Source organism: Equus przewalskii, chromosome 2, assembly GCF_037783145.1.
Source record: "Equus przewalskii isolate Varuska chromosome 2, EquPr2, whole genome shotgun sequence".
Taxonomy (NCBI): Eukaryota; Metazoa; Chordata; class Mammalia; order Perissodactyla; family Equidae; genus Equus; species Equus przewalskii.
Genome location: NC_091832.1, coordinates 61,121,439 through 61,148,156, shown reverse-complemented (window position 1 = coordinate 61,148,156; position 26,718 = coordinate 61,121,439). Strand labels below are relative to the sequence as shown.

Here is a 26,718-nt window from a genome sequence, read left to right as displayed (position 1 = left end):
GTATGGTGTTCAGTTTTTCCCCATTGAGTATGATGTTGGCTGTGGGTTTGTCATATATGGCCTTTATTATATTGAGGTAATTTCCTTCTATACCCATTTTGTTAAAGAGTTTTAATCATAAATATCTGTTGAATCTTGTCAAATGCTTTCTCTGCATCTATTGAGATGATCATGTGGCTTTTATTCCTCTTTTGTTAATGTGGTGTATCACATTGTTTGATTTGCAGATGCTGTACCATCCCTGTGTCCCTGGTATAAATCTCACTTAATCATGACGTATGATCTTTTTTGATGTCTTGCTGTATTTGGGTTGCCAATATTTTGTTGAGGATTTTGCATCTTTGTTCATCAGTGATATTGGCCTGTAGTTTTCCTTTTATGTGTCATCCTTGTCAGGCTTTGGTATCAGAGTGATGTTGGCCTCATAGAATGTGTTAGGAAGTGTTTCATCTTTCCTAATTTTTTTCAATAGCTTGAGAAGGATAGGTAGTAAATCCTCTCTGAAAGTTTGGTAGAATTATCCAGGGAAGCCGTCTGGTCATGGGCTTTTATTTTTTGGGAAGTTTTTGATTACTGTTTCAATCTCTTTACTTGTGATTGGCCTATTCAAATTATCTATTTCTTCTTCTTTTTTTTTTTTTTTTTTGAGGAAGATTAGCCCTGAGCTAACCTACTGCCAGTCCTCCTCTTTTTTTGCTGAGGAAGCCTGGCCCTGAGCTAACATCCATGCCCATCTTCCTCTACTTTATATGTGGGACGCCTTCACATGGTGTGCCAAGTGGTACCATGTCCACATCCGGGATTTGAACTGGCAAACTCCAGGCCTCTAATAAGCGGAACATGCGAACTTAACTGCTGCGCCACCAGGCCAGCCCCTCTTTCTTCTTGATTCAGCTTTGGGAGGTTGTAAGAGTGTAAGAATTTATCCATTTCCTCTAGATTGTCCATTTTCATGGCATATAGCTTTTTGTATTATTCCCTTATAATCTGTTGTATTTCTGTGGTATCCATTGTTATTTCTCCTCTTTCATTTCTAATTTTATCTATCTGACCTTTCTCTCTTTTTTCCTTTGTACATCTGGCTAGGGGTTTGCCAATTTTGTGTATCTTCTCAAAGAACCAGCACTTGGTTTCATTGATCCTTTCTACTGCCTTTTTTGTTTCAATAACATTTATTTATGCTCTGATTTTTATTATTTATCTCCTTCTGCTGACTTTGGGCTTTGTTTGTTCTCTTTTGATTCAGTTAGGTGTAGTTTGAGATTGCTTATTTGGGATCTTTCTTGTTTGTTAAGATGAGCCTGTATTGCAATGAATTTCCCTCTTAATATGGCTTTTGCTGCATCCCATATGAGTTGGTATGGTATGTTTTCATTTTCATTTGTCTCCAGATAGTTTTTGATTTTTCTTTAGTTTCTTCAATAATCCATTGGTTGTTCAATAGCATGTTGTTTAGTCTCCACATCTTTGTCCCTTTCTCAGCTTTTTTCTTCTAATTTATTTCCAGATTCATAGCATTGTGATTGGAAAAAATGCTTGTTATTATTTCCATTCTTAAATTTATTGAGACTTGCTTTGTTTCCCAACATATGGTCTATCCTTGAGCATGTTCAAAGAGCACTTGAGAAGAATGTGTATTCTGCTGTTTTTGGATGGAGTGTTCTGTATATGTCTATTAAGTCCAATTGGTCTAGCATTTCACTTACTTCCACTGTTTCCTTGTTGATTTTCTATCTAGATGATTCTTCCATTGATGTGAATGGAGTGTTGAGGTCCCTTAATATTATTGTGTTATTGTTATTATATTCTTTTAGGTTTGTTAATAGTTGCTTTATTTACTTTGGTGCTTCTGTGTTGGGGGCATAGATATTTATAAGTGCTATGTCTTCTTGGTGGAGTGTCCCTTTGATCATTGTATACTGCCCCTCTTTGTCTCTCTTTACTTGTCTTATCTTGAAGTATATTTTGTCAGATATAAGTATTGCAACACCTTCTTTCTTTTGTTTGCCATTAGCTTGGAGTATCGTCTTCCATCCCTTCACTCTGAGCCTGTGTTTGTCATTAGATCTGAGATGTGTTTCCTGGAGACAGCATATTGTTGGGTCTTGTTCTTTAATCCATCTCGCCACTCTGAGTCTTTTTATTGGAGAATTCAATCCATGTACGTTTAGGGTGGTTATCAATATATGAATGCTCAATGCTGCCATTTTATCACTTGTTTTCCAGTTCTCCTGCATTACCTTTGTTTCTCATCCTGCGCATTTTGGTCTGCCAATTGAGTTATGTAGTTTTTTATGATGTGTTTCTTCATTTTCTCCTTATTTATTATTTGTGTCTCTGTTCTGCTTTTTTGGTTAATGGTTACCATGAGTTTTGTATTCAAAACCTCATAGATAAGATAGTCCATTTTCTGACAGCCTCTTATTTCCTTAGGATAAACTGATTCAGTCCCTTTCCTCTTCCCCTCCTAAGTTGTTTTTCTCATGTCTCATTCCATCTTGTGCTGTGAGTTTGTGATTTAAATGAGCAGATTCTCTTTGTTTTTGGTGTTTTCCTTCCCTTTACCTTTAATGTTATTCTTGAGTATTTGCTAACCTGTTCTGATGTATAGCTACAATTTTCTGATTTTGTAAAACTATTTATCTCCTTACTCTGTGCTTTGTAACCCCTTTCTTCCTGTTTTTTTTTTTTTTTTTTCTTCAGGTATGAGGGTCTTCTTGAGGATTTCTTGTAGGGGGGTCTCGTGGCTATGAACTCTCTTAGCTTTTGTTTATCTGGGAAGGTTTTTATTTCTCCACCACATCTGAAGTATATTTTCTCTAGATGGAGTATTCTTGCCTGAAAGTTTTGTCCTTTGAGAATTTGAATATATCATTCCAGTCTCTCCTAGCCTGTAAGGTTTCTGCAGAGAAATCCACTGAAAGCTTGATAGTGGTTGCTTTGTAGTTTATTTTCTTCTGCTTTGCTGCCCTTAGGTTTTTTTCTTTGTTATTTACTTTTACCAGTTTTACTGCTATGTATCTTGCAGTAGGTCTTTTTACATTAAGGCATTTAGGAGATCTGATAGCTTCTTCCACATGGATTTCCATCTCTTTCCCTAGGTTTGGGAAGTCCTCTGCAATTATTTCTTTGTACAAGCTTTCTGTTTCATTATCCTTCTCTTCTCCCTCTTCTGCTCCATTCTCCTTCTTGTTTTCCTCTGGAATACCTATAATTCTTATGTTGCATTTCCTAGTTGAGTCTGATATTTCTTGGAGACTTTCTTCATTTACTTTTAGTCTTAGTTCTCTCTCCTCCACTATCTGGAGCATTTTGACGTGTCTATCCTTGATTATGCTGATTCGCTCCTCTATGATGTTCACTCAAGCATTCAGAGAATCCATATTTTGTTTTATCCCTTCCATTGTGTCTTTAATCTCCAATATTTCTGATTGATTCTTCTTTATAGTTTCAATCTTTTTTGTGAAGTAGCTCCTGAACTCATTGAATTGTTTCTCTAAATTGTCTTTTAATTCATTGAGTTTTCTGATCATAGCTATTTTGAATTCTCTGTCATTCAGATTACATATTTCTGTGTCTTCAGGACTGATTTCTGTGTACTTGTCATTTTCTCTCTGGTCTGCAGATATAACTTTTGAGACCACTACAGGGTGTAGCTCTGTTCTTGCCCATTGTGGTATTATTTGGTCACAGTTACTGCCTATCACCACTATGTGGGGGTCAGGAGCCACGTGTTCTGAGCCCTCTGCATTCTCCTGAGATCCCAGGTGCTGGGTAGGATTGGGGAGGGGCACATTCTTCTGATGTTCTCATGGTTTTCTTGTTCTTCCCTCATTATCTGCTCTTCTGGAGTGTTGGCTTGATGGGGTCACCCGCACATTAGCTTTCACCTCAGTAGGGGCTTTCCCCTAGGCTGCAAAGACCCTCAGTGATCTTTGATGTTCCTGCAAACAAACGTCCCCTCCTCTCTTCCTTCCCTCTTGGAAGCTGCCTTTGGTCCTGGATCCCAGTCTTTTGGGGAGGGAATGAACTTTTCTCTTCCCCTATTCCACCTCCTCACAGGGGGGCTCCAGCCTCTCTTCCCTTCATCATATGGCTGCATGGGTCTCTCAGACATATTTTGTGTTGTTTTTGGATGTCCTCTGTTGGAGTATGAATGGCTTTTTCATTGTAGGGTGGAGGGGAGAGATTACTGGGAAAGCTCACTCCGCCATGATGCTGACATCACTCTACAGCATCTTTTTATGGATTTCTTTTGTATAGATGTATAAAGATGTGAGTCTTTTTCATCCTTTTGCTGGGGACTTGGTTACTCTTTTCAATTTGAAAACAGATGTCTTCCAGTCCTTGAAAATTTTCTAAATAATTTCTTTTTTATTTCCTGCCATCAGCTATGTCTATTCTGTTGTTCTGGAACTCTTATTTTTTGGATACGAGATTTCCTAGGAATGTTCTCTAATTTTCTTATATTTTCTCTCTTATTTTCTTTCTCCTTGAAGTTTTTAAAAAATTTTTGTCTAAGGGAATTTCTCAATTTAGTTTCATTCCTCCCATTAATTTTTAAAAATTTCTATTCTCACATTTTGAATTTCTAAGAGCATTTTTTGTTTCTCTCCTTTTTTTTAGAGCATGATGCAATTGTCACTGTGGATGCAGATCCTCTCCTGATCTGAGAATCTTATCTTATCTCAAACATCCAGTGATATTTGGCTGTTTACTTGTATTTAAGAAGAGACACTAAAACACTGTTTAGAAGCTGTGAATGGGGAGAGCTTATAGACAGGCAGGTACTCTGGGAAGTGACCTGGCTGGGCCTTTCTATACGGAGAACAATGATTGGCCATATCTGTAGGTCTTTTATCTTGCCTTGGATTGTTTCTGCAGTGAAGAATCCTCTGGTCTTCTGTGTGCAAGGGCTGTGTCTGAACACTAGCATTCTACCAAGTGGACAGGCCTGTTTTTAACAGGCCAAGGCCAAGAACACAAATGGCCAAGAAAACCTACATTTTATAAGACAATCTGCTCTTATGGCCCTGCCTTTAGATCCACCCATGCTTGACTCTGAGGCTTTAGTGGCTCTGCTCTCCCCACCTGCACTACTGCCTACAAACCTGAGTCATGGCAAGAATCCGCTGGGATTGAGAAGGTGTAAATTTGGAAAACTTGTATCAGTTTCATAAGTCTGCTGTCACAAAGTAAATTTATTCTGACACTGTTTTAGAGGCCACAAGTCTGAAATAAAGATATTGACCTGGCTGCACTACCTCTGAGGTTCTAGGAGAGAATCTTTTCTTACCTCTTTCACTTTCTGGTGGTTCCAGGTGTCCTTGGCTTGTAGCAGAAAAACTCCAATCTCTGCTTTTATCTTCACACAGCCTTCCCTCAGTGTTTTTCCCTTGTGCCTGTGTGTCTTCATTGTTATTTACTATGTATCTTTTCTCAGTCATCTGTTTTTATTACAGACTTGGCTCTGTTTGCTGCATGTTAGGATGCTTCACACTCTGGGTGATTATGTACTAAGATACTAGAAATAAAATTAGGACACATAAAAGAACTCCCAAAGGATAAAAAAAAAAAAAGAAAAGCAGTTTCTTTTGCAATTCATCAGAGTCAAGTTTCTGACTAAAAGTCAATTTTTAAGCTATTGTGTACTGTATTAGGCAGTGTTCTCCAGGGAAATCTACATATAAAGAGACAAATAAATAAATATATATGTATTATATACATATAGTATATATAAAGAGACTTATTATAAGGAATTGGTTCACACAATTATGGAGACTGGCAAGTCCAAAATCTGTAGAGCTATTGTTCTAATTTAAGTAGGAAGGCCAGCAGCTGCTATAGAACCAGGAAAATCCAATGTCCCAGTTCAAAAACCACTGGACTTTCCACTACCTGGATGAGGCCCATCCACATTATGGAGGGTAATTTGCTTTTCTCAATCTACCTATTTAAGTGTTAATCTTATCCAAAAATACCCTCAGAGAAACACCCAGAATAATGTTTGACCAAATATCTGGGCACTCTGTAGCCCAGTCAAGTTAACACATAAAATTAACCACCACAATTACCTTTATATTCAGCATTATATTAGGGACTGTAGAATACATAAATGGGACTATGACTTGGTCCTAGCCTGTAGAAAATATATGTACAACTTATTACAAAATTTTATTATGAAAGGCATTATATGACAGACACAAACCATATGCTGTTGAAAGATGCTACTGAAACATAGAAGAAAGATGTCTGTGAGAATTTGGATGAATTTTCTGAGGAAATAATTTTTGTGATGGGTTTTGAACGATTGGAAAGGTTTCAAGTGACAAGAAAAGACATTCTAAGTGAAAAAATGTTTGTGAGAAGAAAAGGATTTTTGGAAGCATATGGAACATATAGAAACAAATGAAGTGCTGTTCAAATATACTATAGTATTTCTGAAAAGAAGAGAATATTTCCAAAGAAATGCATTGTCCTGTTTCTGAAGAGTTGAGTTGTAAGAACGAAAACCAGGAGAGAATTCTTGAGAGTGATCTTAAATGTCACACTAATAATTTAAATTTTATTCTGTAGGCTATGCACAAGGTAGCCATAAAGCAGATGTTCAAAGAGTAGACAGGAGACTGAGGATTTTTCCCCTTGAGGACAAGAGACATAAGTGACAGGTACATGCATGGAAGTGAAAAACAGAACTTAATTAAGTTTGTGTTTCCCTTATGGCTAATAAGTATGAGCATTCTTTCATAGTTTTATTGGCCATTGGATATCCTCTTTTGAGAAGTGACTATTCAACTTCTTTATCAATTTTCTATTGGGTTCTCTGTTTTTCTCATTGATTTGAAGGAGAACTGTAAGTTCCAGATATGAGTCTTTTTTCATATATGTGTTTTGAAAATACCTCCTACACATCTGTAGCTTGCATTTTCATTCTTTTAAGGGTTTCTTTTATGAATGGCATTTATTAATTTAAATGTAGTTCAATTTATCAAGTTTTTCTTTTAAACTTACAAATTTTAAGAAATTCTTTGCCTAGTCCAAGGTCATAGAATTTTTCTTATATTTTCTGCCAAAAGTTTTATTGATTTACCTTTGACATTTAGTCTGAAATCAATCAATGTCAAAATCAAAAGAAACAGAAGAATGAGCATCCTAGGGAACATTAAGAAAATAAATAATAGAATGGCAGGCTTAATCCTTAATATATAAATAAGTGCTTTAAGTTTATATGGTCTAAATGTAATAATTAAGAGGCATAAAATGGAAGAATGGGTTAAAAAACTTGACTTGACTACATGCTATATTCAAGAAATTCAATTCCAAACATGACATAGGCAGGTGGAAAGTAAGGGATGTAAAATATATATCATGACACAGTAACTAAAAAGGCATGATTGGATATATTAGTATCAGATAAAATAGACTTCAGAGTCAAGAAAATTACTATAAAAAAAAAGAGACATCACATAATGATAAAATGATCAATCCACCAAGAATATTTAGCAATCTTAAATAGGTAAATATTGCTAGAGACTGAACTGTGTTCCCTTAGAATTCATATGGTAAAGCCCTAACTCCAAATGTGACTGTATTTGGAGTAAAAAAATAAACAAGGTTAAATAAGGTCATGAGGGTCAGGCCCTGATCCAGTAGTATTAGTGTCCTTATATAAGGAGACACCAGAGCGTTCTCCCTCTTTACCCCACGTGAGGACACAGTGAAAAGATGGCTGTGTCCAAGTCAGGAAGACAGCCCTCAGTGGGAAGTGAATCAGCTGGTACCTTGATCTTGGACTTCCTAGCCTCTAGAATTATGAGAAAATAAATTTCTGTTGTTTAAGCCATCCAATCTGTAGTGTTTTGTTATAGCAGCCCAAGCAGACAGACAGGTACTAAAACACAAAGCTTCAAAATACAAAAAGCAAAAGCTGATAGAGCTGAAAGAAGGAAATTATAGTTAAGATCTCTACAATTATAGTTACGAACTTCACAGCAATACAGAAATACTAGGTAGAAAATCATAAAGAATATAGAAGAGCTAAACAAAACTATCAACTAGCACTACCAGCTAATTGGCATTTATAGAATATTCTGTCCAGCAAGAGCTGAATACATATTCTTTTCCAAAGCTCATGGAACATTCACCAGAGTAACCATATCTCAAATTATAAAACAAACTTCAATCAATTTAAAAGACTTGAAATACAGAGTATGCTCTTTAACCATAATAGATTCAAACAGAAATCAATATCAGAGACATCAGGAAAATCTTTATAATATGGTGTACAGAGTTCATTGACATCCCCGCCTTCCAAGGACACTGGGCCTAGGCCCTACATGAAGGAATGCATCTAGGGTCAGGGCCAAAGATGGCCACTTTGGCCCTGACTCTAAGGCACAAATTACAAAGAATATGTCCTGCATCATGTTCCTTGTCTGGGCTGGCCACCCCGATGGGCACCTGATGGGACTTTAGGCACATCTCATCCATGGGAACAAAAAAGGTAGAAACACCACATCTGTGGAAACAAGAAGAAATAACTCAAAGTATCCAAATGTCTGAGACCCTAAGTCATAACCTAGAGAAACCTTAGGATAAAAGGGAATCACAAGCATAGAACAATTGGAAGTCTCACTAAAAAATGGACGCTTTGCCTCAGACCCAGACAATCGGCACTCCCACCCGCCATGCAAAATATTGGGACTTCCCTGGCTGATTGTGGTGTGGATGTTGTAAGCACCGATTTGTTGTTCCCCTTTGTCTCTGCTCCTCATTCTGTTTGCCTTTATGAATAAACTTTGATTGCTTAAACAACCAAGCAGCCTTGGCAGTATCTGTCATTCCTTGCCCTTTGCGGTTGCGGACAACACATGGAAATTAACACACTTTTTAATATTCCATGGATAAAGAGGAAGTCTTAAAGGAAATAGAACATACATACAACTGAATAAAAATGAAAACACAACATGTCAAAATTTGTAGAATACAGCTAGAGCAATGCTAAGGGACAAATTTATAACATTAAATTCTTATATTAGAAAAGAGATCTCATATCAATAATCTACATTGCTGTCTCAAGAAACTAGTTAAAAGAGCAAAATAAACCCAAACAGGCAGAAGTAAGGAAATAATAAAGATAAAAGCAGAAATAAAGTGAATTGAAACAGGAAAAGAATAGAGAAAAATAATGAAGTGAAAAGCTGCTTCTTCGAATAAAATCATTACAATTGATAAACCTCTAACAAGACTGACAAAAATTAAAAGAAAACACATTACCAATATCAGATACTAAACAGGGGATATTACAATACCTCTTATAGTCATTAAAAGGATAATAAAGGAATGCTATGAACAAGTTTACACTCATAAATTTAAGAATATAAAAGGAATGGACTAATTCTTTGAAAACCATAAACTCCTAAAAGTCAGCCAGGTGAAATAGATAACCATTAAAGAAATTGAATTCATAATTAGAAAGCTCCCCATATCCCAATTATCCAGCCCAGATGGTCCAAGTATACAACTTTACCAAACATTTAAAATAATTTATACTAATTTTACACAATTTCTCCAAGAAAAAAAAGAAAAGGAATTTACACTTCCCATCTTATTTTATGGGGTCAGTATTACCCCATAAAACAACACAAAAATAGGAAACTAAAGGCCAATATCTCTCATGAATTGACACAAAAATTTTCAACAAAAAAAAGGGAAATCAAATCCAGCAGTGCATAAACAGAATTATACTATGACCAAGTGAGATTTATTCCAGTTATCCAAGCCTGGAACAGGCTTTGAAAGTTAATCAATGTAATCCACCATATCAACAAGCTAAAGGAGAATGACCACATATCAATTGACACAGAAGCAGCATTTGAAAAAATTCAACATACATTCATTCTAAAAAACCCTCTCAACAAGCAAGGAATAGATGCAACCTAAAATTGTCTCTATTTGCAAATGTCAAAATTGTCTACATAAAAAACCCTGAGAAATATAACCCCAAATCCCATGAACAGTGAGTTCAACAAAGTCACAGGATACAAACCAACACACAAAATGAATCACATGTCTATATACTAAAGGGAAATGTAGAATGTTAAAATTAAAAACACAATACTATTTACAATTGTCCCAAAGAAAATGAAATATGTAGGTATACACTTTGCAAAACATGTCCTGGATCTCTGTGCTGAAAAATAAAAAATGCTGATGATAGAAGTAAAAAAGACTTTAATAAATGGAGAGACATAGCATGTTTGTAAATTGGATGACAACATGTCAGTTCTCTATAACTTGATCTATAGATTTAATGCTATTCCTATCAAAATCTCAGTAAGGATTTTGTAGACATAAACAAGCTTATTCTAAAATTTATAAGGAAAAGTCTTTGTATAGGTAAAACAATTTTGAAAAAGAAGAAAGTGGATGATTAACTCTTCCCTATGTTAGAACTTACCAGGTAGCTAAAGTGATCAGGAGAGTTTAGTATCAGAATAGATATAAACACAGATAAGTGGGAACACATTAGAGAACTCAGAAACACCCTCACACAAATGTGCTCAATTAAATTTTGATTAACGAGCAAAAGCAATTCAATTGACAAGGAAAAGCCTTCTCAACAAATAGTGCTGGAACAGTGGGAATTCCATAGTTAAATAAAATGAGCCTCAACTTTATTCTCACATCTTAAACTACATTAATTCAAAGTGGATCAAACTCTTTAGTATTAAATGTAAAACAATAAAACATTTTAGAAAAAATAGGAAAAAATCTTCGGGATCTAAGACTAGGCAAAGAGTTTTTAGACTTGACACTAAAAGCATAATAAATTCAAGGAAAAATTGATAAATTGCACCTCAAAATATAAAAAAAGAATTTCCTCTGCAAAAGATGCTGTTAATAGAGACTTACCCTCCTGCGTTTCACCTGGGTTATGAAAATTAGAGATAAAACTTGGTTAGGTAACTGAATCTTTTTTGATAAAGTTTTGCAACAAATCACTTATAATGTTTGAACCAATTAATGTCTCACTTTGATTATTTTGTGTGCATCAATACTACAGAAGGTTATTGGGGCAACCTCAAACATCATGAGACAGTTTGAGATATCTGATACATTTTAGCTTTTGAAGAGTTTACGGTTTTTAATAAATCCTTTTCATTCAAAATTCAGAGTGAACAACCTTCTTTAAATATTAATTCTATTATAATCATGAAGGGCTGTTTGTGCGAACTTCACCGCTGCGCCACTGGGCCAGCTCCAATATTCAATTATTTTTTATGTTGCGATGTCTAAAGAAACCCTTTCTTTTATAGTGTTTTGAAATTAGGAGCAACCTCAAAGATCACCTAACTGCTCTTAAAGATGTTAATTCATAAAACTCTTACAAGGTGGCACGCTTACATCAGAGCTGAGTAGAGTGAGATACGATTAGCATAGTATTTTATAACACAAAAAAAATCGGCATTAACCAATAAAAGCACATTATGATCATTTGATTAAAGTCTGTCTCCCTCCTCAAGATGTTAGCTCAGCAAGAGGAAACAGAGGCTTCTCCTCACCATTGTATCTCCACCACCTGGCAGCATGCTTGACACATGGTATATGCTCAACAAACACTTGTTGAATAAATTCAGTGTATATCAGGCATGGTATAGCTTCCATTCACTGGATGAGTAACTATGCTTTTGGGAAAAAAATTGGCTTTTTATTTATCAATCTAATGTTTTAATTTGTTCGAGTCTTAAAATGTTTGGGGCACTTTTAGGAAAACTAAGAGGCAGCTAAGGTGTCACACACTTATGTTAATAGTATCACACCAGGGTTTAGTTCTAAGTAACCACGGGGTGATAAAGAAATGAAACAAACATGGCCTCAGACCCCTCAGAGAAGAGATCAAAAGAGGCCAACAGCAATGAAAGCAAAAAGAGCTCTTTGAGATAAAAGAGAGAATTGTTAAGAATTGTTTCTTGGAAGTTATAAAATCAAGTCATAATTAATGTTTAAAAAAAGCACAATGATATTGCAAACCATAAGTTCACATTTTTTCCCCACTGAGTAAACTGGAACAAATCGTACAGTTTTAACATTCAAAGTGTTTACATAATTCTTTTTCCTGTATTTTTAACTTTGTCAACGACCTTTTCTGTTTAGTTATAAAGATAACTACTTCCTTGTGCACATTGACAAAGGAATAGACTTGAGTGTCTACAAAGTGTTTATTTGTGGTACACAGTAGTCTCTAAAAGTTCTCACCCCAATTAATCCTTCCCTTGTATTAAAATGCCAGTTCAATGGGAAAAATCACAGAAAGGGAATAAGAATGGGCAGCAAATTAGCAAATGAGTTTCAATAAGTCAACTTCGAAAAACCGCACTTAGATTAGAATAATTTTTAAAATACTCTATGATGATGGAGGAGTCTGAGCTATACGATGTACCCCAACAGAGAATTTAAATGTGATTGCAGATCATGTCCCAGAGATTCTGTCCATAGTGAGTCACCCAACCAAAACTGGCATCAAAATTGCTTCTGCATCAAGAGAATTTAATCCTCTCTCAGTTCAAAACACTAAGTCCCAACCTAGCGTGGTAGGTGGAACTCTGATAGCAGATCATAAGTATATAAAGTGACAATGAAAAAAATAAAACTACAGAGAAAAGGTATATAGGTGTAAGACTAAACCAATATCTGTTTTATTTATTTCTAGTTTAGCAAAAAAAAATTAATTCTGAGAATTTATATAACGAAAAGTTGAGAAACTCATCAGTTATAAAAAAGAGTAAAATACTTTTTTCTTCTACTTCTTTCCCTTCAAGTCTCTTCTCAACCTTTTGTAATTGGTTTGTATTCTAATTCTAATGTCACTCTACTATAATGGATGCAGCCCTGTTTTTATAGTACTCAACTTCTCAGAAGGACTTGAGAGAGTCCGCAGCTCTCTCATCTTGAAACACCCTCGACTCTAGTGACATGACTTAGCTGATTTCCCTTCTACCTTCCTATGGGCTCCTTCTCTATCTCTTGCTAGATGCTCCTCCTCTGTTTGACTTCATATCGAAATTCTTGAGGATTCTAACAAGACACCATTCTCCACTACCACACTGTCTTTGTGTGATATCATCAAGTCCTCTGACCAGGACTTTTAAATTTAAATAGTGTTTTCAGGCCTGATCTCTCACCTGAGCTCTGGAATCTGATTTTGACTGATTCCTTGACATTCTCTTAGATCATTATTGGGTGCAAAAAAACCAGCACGGCCAGAAGCAGAACTCCTGATTATCTTCCTTGTCCCTGCTCATTGCCTCTCTTCCTGATCCCTTGCTTTTCAGACAATGGCACTATCATCTATTCAGTCACTCAGACCAAAAAGTTAGGAAACCTTCCTGATTCTCTCTCTTGACCTCAACATAAAATCTATCAGCAAATTCAGTTGATTCTACTTTCAATATATATTCCAAATTCCATCACTTCTCCCCATTTCTACAAATACCACATGGGTCTACCATTATTTCTCATCTAGAATATTAAAATAGCATTTTAACTGTCTCCTCACTTTCACATAACAGTGTTATCTAGTATTTCCAGAATAATGAATAGTGGTGGAGTGATGACGGAATCTATCATGAGAATGATCGATGGAACCTCTAAAAATGAAGTAATTTCACACTCCTTCCTAGAAGCAACAACATAAAACTTCTAATGTTACTTACAATAAAATTAATTCCTCTTACCATGGTCTACCAGTCACTACCGAATCTGGGCTTTGCTTATTTCTAGGTTTACCTTGTCTCTGATCTCCTGCCCACTATACTCTAGTCGAAGTTACCTTTTTTCTGTCTTCAGAACATGTTAAATTATTTCCAACATAGTGTCATATTATTTATTTTTCCTCTTATCCAAAAAGTTCATCATGCAAATCTTTGCATTACAGATTTCTTTTTTGCATTCAGGTATTGGCTCCAGTGTAATAGAGGCTTTACGGAGCACTCAGTCTTAACTACTACAACTACTCACTCCCAGGACATTTTGTACTGAATATTAAATCAAGTGTATTATTTTTATATCACTTATTTACACTTAAATTATCTTTTTGCATTTGTTTTCTATGATTTGTCCTCTTTATAAGTAATTTATTTGTCTCATTCACTGTCCTATTTCACAGACCTACAACTCTTTGGCTCTTTTAGGTACTCAATAAATATTTTGGCTCTTTTAGGTACTCAATAAATATTTTGAATAAATTTTTCAGAAGTAAATAAAGTGTTGTTTAGGTCATGATACCATTCTTAAAGTGACAGATATTCCTAGATATTTGACAGACATCATTTTTATTTTTTAAGATAAAAATGTACATTTATATGACACACTATGTTATGGCAATTTTAATAAGGAAACATTGAAATTAGGCAGCAAAGATTGATCTTCTAGGGAATTAAATATTTTCTCAACATAACCTGGCAAGGCCCTTTCTTGTAATCTTTGTGACTAGGTGATGGGCTTCCACCCTGACTCTATGATCATCCATTGGGTGAATTGTGGATCTGTCTGATCATTGCTTCTACACTACTAGGAATCCCCTCCCATGGGATCCTTCTTTCAACTAGTCTATGGCTCACTCTGAATCAACCAGGTCCTGAGCCTACTCTGTCTCTATGGCCATGGCTATACATGCCAGTGACCCAACAGTGAGCAAATAGGAACATTCTTCAATTTCTCTGCACCAATCTGACTTTGTTAATGAAGTTTTGATCCCAGTGAATCCAATTGCCTTATTATCACTGGAACACAAATAATTTTTTATAGATATACTAAAATATATTTATAACATTACTTCAGAGTGTTTGGTATACAAACCATTTCAAAATATTTTTAAAAATCATTGAATAAAAAATTGAGAAGGCAAATTATTTAAAACCTTAAAATGATAAAATATAATTTAAAAATATAAAGTGAAGAATCTGCGTAAATATAAAGTCAGGACAGCTAATTCTATTCTTCTACACCAGATTCTTTCGTACAACTATGAAAGAAAGCTCTTGCTTTGCTTCGCTTTCCTGTCTCCTCCCTTGTCAACACACTATAACGTCCATGGATCTGGCCATACAGAGCTCCTTGTCACTGTCTCTTTCAAAATTACCCTTAGTACCCCCATTTAGAATGATCTACCAAACTCATCTATCTGCTTCATCATTGCAATATCACTTCCTTTGCGAGGCCATCTCTGACTGGCCACCTTCGAGCTTGGTGAGCAAGTAGAGTGATATATTTAGTAAACATATGTTGAAAGAATGAAAATTATCCTAATCAAAGATGACTTATAGTTCTATATTGAAACATTGACATACTGCATCTATTTGTAAACAGCTACTTCAAAGTAGATGTATATAATTCATTTCATGGTCACTAAATACCCAATTCATCAGTTGAAACAAACAATACATTTAGATTCCTCATCTCTGATGTAAAGAGATAATCATACTGCCATATTTTACACATTTCTTAGCGAGTTTAAATACATCCTTTAGTAACCAGAAATATACTGCAGATTTGTGATACTGTCTTCATAGTTTGCATCCAGAATCTAACTTTCTTATCAGTATGTTATGGACTGAACATCTGTGTCCCCCCACAAATATTATGTTGAAACTCTAATCCCCAGTGTGATGGTATTTGGAGATGAAGCCAGTGAGAGGGAGGTAGGTCATGAGGGTGGAGCCCTCATGATGGGATTAGTGCCCTTATAAGAAGAGACAGGAAAGTGTTTACTTCCTTTCTCTCTACTCTCTCCCATATGAGATATAGTGAGAAGACGGCCATCTGCAAATTAGAAGGAGATCCTCATCAAAAACCACATGTGTTCACATCTTGATCTTGGACTTCCTAGCTTCCAGAGCAGTAAGAAACAAATGTTTGTTATTTAAGTCACCTAGTCTACAGTAGCTTGTTACTGCAGCCCAAGTGATTAAGACACAGCGTAACATGTTTTAAATGTGTCATATGGAATACATAAACAAATCTTCAGTAATAACCAAAGTAATGATTCTCTAACATCCATTCATCCTCTCTTAAAAATTTTAAACTTCTACATATATCAAATCCTGAATATATAAGTAGAAGCAAGCATTAAACATACAGAACAAGAGTGTAGATGTCTCTCTGACCTATCAGAATCACAGCTACTTTGAAGAGTTGCTTTACTTGTAGTAACGTTAAATTCCTCATATATACCAAGTTAGGACTATAATTAGACCTAAAACAGACTTTAAATTATTTTACATAAGATGATTGGAATATGATAAGTACTTAAACTTGTTAGCTCCCTTCCCTTTAGGGAATACAGAGAGGATCTGTATTCCTATACAGAGACTGATTTGCTTTGCTGATTTGTGTCTGTTTATGTGTGCAGGAGGTGAGAGAGATGGAGTGAAAAACACAGAGAAGTGAAATGACTGATAGTGAAATTTAATAAATCTCTTTAATGGGCACAAATCTTTGGAAAAGGCATTTTCCACACTAAAGAGATGTTATATACAGTAAGTGTAATCAGGGTTAAAATAAAGAATATTATTGTATTCATTTTCTATTTCTGCTGTAACAAATTACTGCACACCTAGTGGCTTATAATACACAAATTTAGTATCCTACACTTCTGGAAGGAGGAAGTCAGAATGAGTCTCCAAAGGATAAAATCAAGATGTCAGCAGGGCTGGTTCCTTCAGGAGGTTCCAGGGCAGAATCCTTGTCTGTGCCTCTTCCAGCTTCTAGAGGAAGCTGTTTGTGGCTCCTTCCTCTATCTTCAAGCCAGCTAGGTAGCATTTTCTGTCCTCTCTGACCAACTGCCTTTGTTTCATAAGGACCCTTATAACTACATTTGGCCCACTCAGATAATCCACGCCTATCTCCCTGTTTCAAGGTCCTTAACTTAATCACATCTGCAATCCTTTTTGCAATATAAAGTAACATATTCACAGGTTCCACAGATTAGAATGTGGACATTCTTGGTGAGCCATTATTCAGCTTAATTTAGTTACAATAGAGCTTTCTTTTCTTCCCTATACAATGTGAAGGAAAATGGCCTAGTAGTACATGAAAATGCTGCAGGCATTCAGTGTCCTTTAACAAAAATAAATGGCCTTTCTCCCTGCATGTACTGACTTCCAAATAAAATTACTCATTTTTTAAGAAGTAGATTACTTCTGTTTTTTATATTGATCTGTATTAGCTTCCTCTTGGTTCCTAATTTTTGATTAGTAGGTGGAAGCAACAAAAGCAGAGTGGAGAAAGGATGTGTGTGTGTGTGTGTGTGTGTGTGTGTATAAAGCACTTATAGCAACCATACAGGGTATCCTTGTGGCATAAAAGAATCTGTGCATCTTCATTAATGCCTGGTTCTGTGCCAAGCTGAAGGCATTCAACAACTCTAGAGCAATGTATCTTAGAATGAGAGCATAAATGGCATATATATCTCTAGTGATATATCTCAAAAACAAACTTGTCTTTTTCTGAGGAAGATCCACCTTGAGCTAACATCTGTTGCCAATCTTCCTCGCCTCTTTTTTTTTTTCTTTTTTGCTTGAGGAAGATTAGCCCTGAGCTAACATCTGTGTCAAGATTCCTCCAGTTTGTATATGGGTCACTGCTACAGCATGACTGATGAGTGGTGTAGGTCTGCACCCAGGATCCAAATCCATGAACCCAGGGCACCAAAGGAGAATGCACAGAACTTTAACCAGTCAGCCATGGGGCCAGCCCAATAATAACTTTTTTGATATACTTTTTTGTAACTGTGTTCAGATTCTAGGTGATTGCTAACTTTATAGGTTTATGAAATTGCAATTTTTCCATTTAGGAGGTGCTATAGACTGAATGTTTGTGTCCCACCAAAATTCATGTGTTTAAATCCTAACCCTCAGTATGAAGGTATTAAGAGATGGGGACATTGGGAGATGCTAAATTATGAGTATGGAGCCTTCATGAATGGGATTAGTGACCTTATAAAGAGACTGTAAAACACTCTATTACCCCTCCTGCTGTGTGAGGACACAGAGAGAAGACTGCTGTCTATGAATCAGGAATTTGGTCCTCACCAGACACTGTATCTGGCAGTACCTTGATCTTGGACTTTCAGCCTCTGGAACTGTAGGAAAGAAATGTTTGTTTTTAAAGCCATGCAATTTATAGGATTTTTGTTATAGCAGCTGAAGCTAAATCAGGAAAATAATTGGTGCACTATAGCATAAGATAGCATTGAAAATGTCATTACTGTTTCATCTAATCTCTGTTCTGAGCAAAGTGACATACATCTCGTGTTGATTCCAAATATGGAGATCAAATATCAAGTTTAAAGGATGTGAAAGACTGCATAATCTATTGTTTCTATTCTTGGTAAAATAAGACAATAGATTTGTTTTTTTTTACACTGCAATCAAATACATTTTATACAGTCTTTATTAACAAACCTAAAGAGATCAAATAAATGTTTTCACGTTAAAATTTGAAGAATAAAATTATGATAATAGCTTTCTTTGGAAGTTCCTCTGATTTCTGATTACTTTTGTGCATCCGGTGCTCAGATATCCAATTCATGAGGTCTCCTTTATTGCCAAGTGGGGCACCCCTGTTTTTCTTGTTCCTGTCATGATTGTTCATCCTTCACGTTAGGGTCATCATTGAACCTCCTTGTTTTCTGGATTCACGCTGAGGATTCCTTCTTGTTTTTTCCCCTATAATTTCCCCCACAAAATGCTCTCTGATATTCATCCCTTCTCTCTCTTTTTTCTTTTTTCCAATTTCTATATCTACTAACTTTAGCCTTTTCAATTGCTTCTTGACTGTTTTTCTTTTTTTCAGCATGAATTTCATTTATCAATTTGATCATTCCTCCTGGATCAAGAAGAGGTTGTGAGGCCTGGTCAGCCATGTCGTAAAGAGCTTGATCTCAGCATATCTAGATCCTCATGGCTGTTGCAGTGGTCTACATAGATTTAGTTGGAATTCAATGTCTGTGGAATTTCTCAAACCCTGACTAAATATAAAAGGATATAACAACCCATTACTAAGTCACCTATAGTCATTATATATAAATATATAATAAAAATATAATAAATGAAGTTATAACTTCCAGGTATAAAATAAATAAGTCATGGGAATGTCGTGTACACCATGGGGACTACAGTTAATAAAACTGCATTGTATGCTTGAAAGTTGCTATGAAAGTAGATCTTAACAGTTCTCATCACAAGAAAAACAATTTTTTTGTAACTATGTATGGTAATGGATGTTAAATAGACTTATTGTGGTGATTGTTTCACAATATTATATACAAATATCGAATTGTTATGTTGTATACCTGAAACTAATACAATCATATATGTCAATTATACCTCAATAAAAGGAATTAAAAAAATAAATGAATAATTACTATATATGTATAGTTATGTTTTTATTATATATGTATGTATATGAGTGATAATATATAGTAACTGTACATATAATATATAATATAGAGAGTGTATATATTATACTAATATATAGTAACTGATTCACCTGTTATGTTTTTATTTTCCTATTTGAAAACATAGCCAACTCTCTTATTGTTCAAACTATTTTTATAAAATAAGTTCACATTAATGGACTTCTGTGGATAAATGGAATAAGTCATTATATAGAATGATTAGAAAACTGAAAAATTGAAAGAATTCTTCATTCAACCACGTTTTGATTCAAATCTTGATTCTGTCTCTGATAAGCAGTTTGATTTTGGGTGACTTATTTGAATATTCTGAGTCTCAGTTCTTCACAGGTAAAAATGAGGATAGCAGATAACTTCCAGCATAGTTGCATGGATGGAGGGTGATGTATATATAAAGGGTCTCATATGAAGCCTGGGTTACAGTAGTGTCCAAAAATAACAGCAGTTGTGTTTATTATTGTTATGGATTACAAATACATTGATTAAAGAGTAAGTTTACCTCTTTGTAACTATAATGTCTCCTCAAAGTTTGTGAGAACTCAGTCAAAACTTCAGTGATATAGACATGTTAAGAAATGATTAAAGACAAGTTAGGTGACATAAACAAATTTTATTTCACACTTCATGAAGTGAACAGTCTCTTTTCAGAGAACTGCAAAATGGGGCAGAAGGTAGGAAGCTTCTGTGGGATAAAAAGTAAAGAACACGGAAGACAAAAATAGAAAGTATCTGATTGGGGCCACATAGTCAACCTTGTTTGGGGTGGGGAGGTGCAGAGTTGGCTTGGTGTTTGGGGATTGACTGACTGAATATACTGCATTTCTGGTCAAGTGGAGCATTTAGAGGGACATGAAAGTTTAATCTAAGTTTTATTTGCCCACGTGGCACTCTGGGCAGGAGTAGTTCTATCTTGGGCTTAGAAAGTTATTTCAATAGACACAAGTAAAGTGCTACATTAATTATTGAAGACTGCTTAAGGCAGTTGTTTAATTTAATTATAGTACCTTGGTTGATTTATTTTGATTAGCATAGTTGCAAAAATGTGGGATTTATTCTGTAATATTCTATTATAAATTTGTATAATGTTATTTTCTCATAAAATATAAGTGGAGAAAAATATACTTTCTATTGATGGGATACTTACTTGGAAGAATTACACAAGACTTTCAAAAACTTAATTTAAAATAAATGCTTTAGGTTAACCAAAGTACATTTAAGAAGTGATTCTTCACTGAAAATTCCTATAGATTCGAAAGCATGCCTGTAATAGAGAACTCTTTTGAATTAGACCTTGTAAATAATTAGTAATGGTGACAGAAATAAAATGAGAAACTTTAAAATGTTTACATTTCTCTCCACATTTTGTAAGCTCATTTTGTAATTCAAAGGTTTGCTTATCTTGGCTTACACATTAAAGTTATTCTAAATGACATGTTATTACTCAGTAATACTTCACAAACTATTGAACAGCTACAGTTAATGAGTTAAAGGTAAGAACATTTTTTAAATAGATTATAAAAGTTTAATAGATGCTACTCTTTCATATTGTAAATTTATAATTATTCAACTTCATCATAAAAACCTTTAATTAACTTTTATAACTTTGTCTCAGAACTACAAATGAAAAATCTTTTCTATTAATAATGACTACTACAATTTTCACGGCAGCAAAATTTTGGTTAGTTACTTATGTTCATGAAATACTTATTGGGACCCTCTATTATAAGGACTAAAATATTTTTGTTATTTCAATGTGTTCTTAATTTTAAATTTATAGTTTGATTGAGAATTGTGAATATATACATACATATAATAATTGCCAATATGTTGACTTAATCACAAGTAATAGGTCAGGTTAGTACTATCAAGTCATGTTGGGGCTTATTCTTCCATACTCCCACTTATTCTCTGGGGTCAAGGCCCTGTACTCTGTTACTCTAGCTTCTATGAGCTTTATTATTTTAGCAACCCATGTGGGGTTGTCAACAAAGGAAAAAAATTAAAGTTGTTACATTAGATGATCCATGGTCAATATGCAGAAAGTTGTTCTTAGAAAACCTACACTTTAAGATAAAAACAAAGAATAACCCATATACGGCTGTCCTGCCTGGACAAAACAGGGCCCTCTTTGGCCAAGAAGGGTCTATAAGAACAGAGTCTTGGCCTCCATATTTTGATTGATCTTCAACAATATTTGTACTCAGGACTTGGTAGTTCCCTGAAAGTAATCAAGCTTTTCTACTCCTAGGGCCATTTAAGCCAGGTCAGATCCTTTCATCACTGCTACGTGCAACACCTCCTCTGAGTTTTAATTCCCCTTCCTTCCTTCTTTAGTTGAGGGCCTCTCTTTGCGTTGCTCAGAAATGTTTTGAAAGTAAAAACTTGAATATTAATGGAGGCCGTAACAATCTTACTTCTCCGTAAAATAGAATTTGAGTTGACCTTTCAGAAATTACCTAGCTAAATACTAAACTTATGAATTAGCTGATGAAAATCAGTTGAGAGGAAAGGATAGAGAGCGAGAATGTTAAATTGGGTCACAGGAATTGTTAGAGCTGCTACTCAATAAGAGATGTACCCCTCACTGCAAACTTTGTTATTCTGCTTGTGATGCTCCTTGACATTTATGCCTTTTTTTTTTTTTGAGGGATTTGAATGTTTTGAATGTTTAGGAGGACTTTCAGCTATGGGAAGCAGAGAATAGGCTTTTTTCTGTATTTGTCAGGATAATAATAACCGATCACTGATGCATTAGTTGCATAGTGACGACAAAAATATATTTCTATGAAGTATTTTTAACTCATTCTTTCTGTAGGATAGATGTTTGTGAATTTTTAACGAGAAAAAATATTAACACAGTACATTTCTTCTGGAATTTTTAAGAGGATTTAAGTTGAATGACACATCATATGCATTTAAATAAAGTGTATGCCTCACTGTATTCACTGTTACTCTGGGCCACATATTATAACAATGAAAGAACTCTCTACTGTATAAATCATATCTTTTAATACCATGACAGTACAAACTAAAATGATATTTGGCCTCCTAAAAAATCCCCCAGCCTCACAAACCAACGTTGGACATGGTTTGATAATTTGAGAAAGATGAACACACACACATACCCCTTCTGTTTCGCTTTGACTTTTTATATAAGCTGTGGGCTAGTCAAGTTTGAGAAATAAAATAACAGTGTTTAGTTCCTTTGAAGACTTCTTCTCGCGCTTTGAATTATTTAAGAAAAGGCAAATATAAACCTATTTGGATTACTATGTTTTTAATCCAAGTATAACCCATAAAAATGAACCTGATAGATATAGAGAGTGACATATAGATCTATAGATATTAACATACCAATACAGATGTGTGCATGAATGTAACCCACTAGTGGAATAAGTGGGCATATCTCTCAGTGTCTCGCCAATGATTTTAACCTGAAATCACATTTCCTCCTCTGATATGAACATATATTAGTAAGGTTGGATTTTAGTCAAAATCTGAGTTTTATAGTGTTATTAATTTTAAAAACTGATTTATTATATGGCTGGATAGGCTCACAATGGAACCATTGTTGACTACTCACTATCAAATATGGAATATAGAATTAAAGTATAAAATGATTACTGCTGGTTCCATCTAAAAAATCCATTGCTTTTAAAATTAGTTATGAGTCATATAATTAATAAAAAAATGAGTTACTATTTTGATTTGTAAGCATTGTGTATAAAAATTGATTAACATAATCATGCAAAAATGGAAATAGAGCTTAGAAATTAGCATCATTTTCTAATTTACTCTATGATTTATTATAATCTCTTAACTAGTCTACACAGCTAGCGGTCAGCTGGCTTTCCAGAGAAAATGGCTTTGTTTAAGACAGGATTAGAAAATACTTTAGATTAACTTCAACCAAAATGGTAGCAAAATTGCATAAAAACTAGCTGCTGGGTTCTGATGTCATCTCAGAGATATGGCCAATCAGGTAGTGTTTCTCATTCCCTTACGATAAAAAAAAAACTTTAAAAAATCCAAATTAATGATTTTTTTCCAATCAGACAATGAAAGCTGCAATGGGAAAAAATTAAAATCAGGAATGTGAAATGCACTCTTGGGGAGAAACAAGATCCAGGAATTTGCTTACCTGAGACATAAGATACGTAGTGGCAATATAAGCTGGTAAGAAGCAGCAAGCAGAAAATTTTAAATAATTGCTAAAGTCTGAGTATGGGTGAACATGAGAGCTGGAAGCCTCGTGGGGATACAGGCAAATGTAATTTTGTATCCTTTTGCAACCTCTTCCTCAAGAACCCCACCAGGTGCTCACAGGGAAGACTGGACAAAACCCTCGGAAAGCTTCTCTCATGGTTCTGTCTGGGAAGTGAAACAGCATCCACTGCCTAATATCCACTCAGTGTCATCTTCTCTTACTCCCATGTGGAATAAAGCCTTAAAGTGCAAGATCATCAAAACCTGTTGCTTGAGGGCACAGATGGGAATCCACTGTGGTTGCAAGAGAGGAAGGAAGAGGAAAAAAAAAACCTGTGCCTTGAGAAGGGCAGAATCGGTTCGAAGCCCAGCATTACCTTTGGAGGAGGGGCATGTATGTTTGTGAAAGCCTCACATCGGGGACTCGTGTTTACAGCGCCTCCCTAAGACCGCAGCTTAACCAGAACTTGAGAGAATGACCCCTCTTCCCTTAGCTTCCAACTACCATATGCAAAAGATTCAGGTAAGTGCAAAAGTGGAATGTAGCTAGGAGAGATGCAAGAGAGAGATCCTTTCTGGTGAACAGCACAAAGTGGAGAATAAATATGTGATATTTCACATAGAAAAAGAGTAAAGTTAGAGTTGACAATAAAACTATATTAAATTCTACTGAGCAAGAGCAGGAGACTGCCCTTACAAAATGTTTCTTATAGGTTCTCCCTTAATTTCTCAATTTACATACTTTGAATATAAAGAATATTAGAAAAATAGTTGCACTGGTTTAGCTAAAAAACAAAAGGGAAACAAATAAATTGAGGGAATTAATGAAGTGTCTCTAAGGGGGAATCAAGTGACCAATTATTCTTTATCTCATAAGGGCCAATTTCTCTAGATATTAAACAAAAATCTTGCAAATTTTTGATTGACAGGCCTTATGTGATATGTCCTGACCCTCATCCAACCTCTCCCTGGGAGCCAACAACTATCGTGTGCTAGGTACCTTCAATAACCTTCAAACAGTTTGCATGTCCCAATCCAACTGTCACCCTCAGATCTTTAATTGAGAAACATTCTTTCCTCCTTTGTGACATCACATCCACTAACTAAATGGGGTGGTGTGGGGAATTTACTATAAAATACATGCTCTCCTGATGGCCTATTCCTGGACATCCCTGAGGACTCTATCAGAATCAGATCATAGGTAATTTAAACATTGATTTATCCATACTCTAAACAGAAGTTTAAAGTCTAAGAAGTAATCGTAACTATTTTGATTTTCCAATATTATTGGGCTGAACCTGTCAGTTCCAGACTGAACCCTCCAAACATCTACCCAGACTTGCATCATATCCTGTAAAACCAGAACCAAAAGAAGTACTAGAATCAGTAAGATGAAAACCTAATAGAGAAATGAGTCATTGACCTTTGTACTATTCCTTGTAATACTTCTGTTCTCTAAGTTAAAGAAAGATAAGGAAAAAAAATCCAAAGGGTAGGGATATAGATTTGTTCAGAATCTCAGGAGTATAAATCTAATAATCATTTCCTACTTCCCTGTAGTACCAAATCCAAATATTCTTTTACCTTTGGTGCACTATAAAACTGTATTTTACAGCTATAAACCTATTTTCTGTTCTTTGAGCATCTTTTTTCTTCAAAGATTCGTTTCTTTGCTTTCTTCTGGGAAAATCAATAAAGTCCTCAAATTAAATGCAAGACCTCAAGTCTTACATTTCCCTCTGTTTTATGTTTATCTCATATATTGATCATTTTTGTTGTACTCTAAAGTTGATTTGAGCTCTAGAACTGACTCCATCTATCTTCTTATTGTTTTATCTTTAATTGGTTTTATCTTTTACACACTTTCTAAAGAGAAGTAAAAATTTTGTCAAAGTAAAGTGTATTCCTTGGGACATAATTAATCCCAACGAGGTAAATTTCTCACCCCTGAAAAATTGTAACAATTCAGAATTTTCTCAGGATAGTAACTAAGAGACCATACAGATGATTCCTGGGTCTCACTGTTTATAGCAGTCATTGGGTTCCCAAATGTATTCATTTCCTATTGCTGCACAACAAATTAGAGCAAACTTAGAGATGCTTACAACAACATACATTTATTATGTTACAATGCCCATGGTCAGGAGTCCAGGCACAGCTTACATGGGCTTCTGCTCAGGGTCTTGAAAGCTAACATCAAAGTATCAGCCACATTGCTGTTCTCTTCTGGAACTTGAGGTCCTCTTCCAAACTTGTTAGCTTATTGACAGAATTTGGTACCTTGTGGCTGTAGCATTGAGGTCCTCAGCTACTGAGGGATGCTGCTTTCCACTGGCAGCTTTCAACATGGCTGTTAGTTTCTCTTTGAGGCCAGTAGGAAAGTCTCTTGCTTTTACAGCTTTCACCTGATTAAGTCAGTCCCACCCAGAATGATGTCCCTTTTGAATCACTCAAAGTCAACTAATTAGGGACTTCAATTACATCTGCAAAGTATTTTCACCTTTGCCATGAAACAATATCTAATCACAGAAGTGACATTTATCATGTTCACAGATCCTACCTACATACAAGGGGAGGGGACTGTAGGGCATGCACAGGTGGGGGCTACTGGCTACCACACTAATTTTCAGAAATTGTCTCAATACTGTATGACTTAACCAGTTCTTTCATAACCAAATCTTTTCTCTGGTAATTTAAGCATGAATAGGCATTTTGTGCTTTAGAAATTAGCTCTTCGGCAGCCAGCTCCATGGTGTAGTGGTTGGGTTCAGCACACTCCACTTTGGCAGCCTGAGTTCACAGGTTTGGATCCTGGGCACTGACCTGCACCACTTATTAGCCATGTGTTGGCAGCGACCCACATACAAAGTAGAGGAAGATTGGTGCAGATGTCAGCTCAGGGCTAATCTTCCCCAAGTAAAACAAAGAGGAAGATTTGCAACAGATGTTAGTCAGGGTGAATCTTCCTTAGCAAAAACAAAAACAAAAAATTAGCTCTTCAACAACTTCTCACCATAGGCCTACCCCATCATAAA

The 26,718-nt window shown here is 35.4% G+C and overlaps 1 protein-coding gene and 1 long non-coding RNA gene across 10 annotated transcripts in view; one reads left to right on the top strand and one right to left on the bottom strand.

The window, feature by feature from the left end:
* LOC139081591 (uncharacterized) overlaps positions 1 to 24,759 on the bottom strand; it is a 31,621-nt gene extending 6,862 nt beyond the window's left edge. The window contains exons 1-2 of the long non-coding RNA XR_011536720.1: positions 24,684 to 24,759; positions 23,619 to 23,650 (exon numbers count right to left, since the gene is read on the bottom strand). This is a non-coding gene — a long non-coding RNA (uncharacterized lncRNA). The remainder of the gene's footprint in view (positions 1 to 23,618; positions 23,651 to 24,683) is intronic.
* ADAM29 (ADAM metallopeptidase domain 29) overlaps positions 24,756 to 26,718 on the top strand; it is a 71,991-nt gene continuing 70,028 nt past the window's right edge. For 8 of the 9 annotated variants that reach the window (XM_070607696.1, XM_070607722.1, XM_070607706.1 and 5 more), the window contains exon 1: positions 24,768 to 24,884. The gene's annotated coding sequence lies outside the window, so the exon portion shown is untranslated. Of the gene's footprint in view, positions 24,885 to 26,718 lie in introns of all 9 variants that reach the window. The other variant, XM_070607687.1, reaches the window with a different exon arrangement.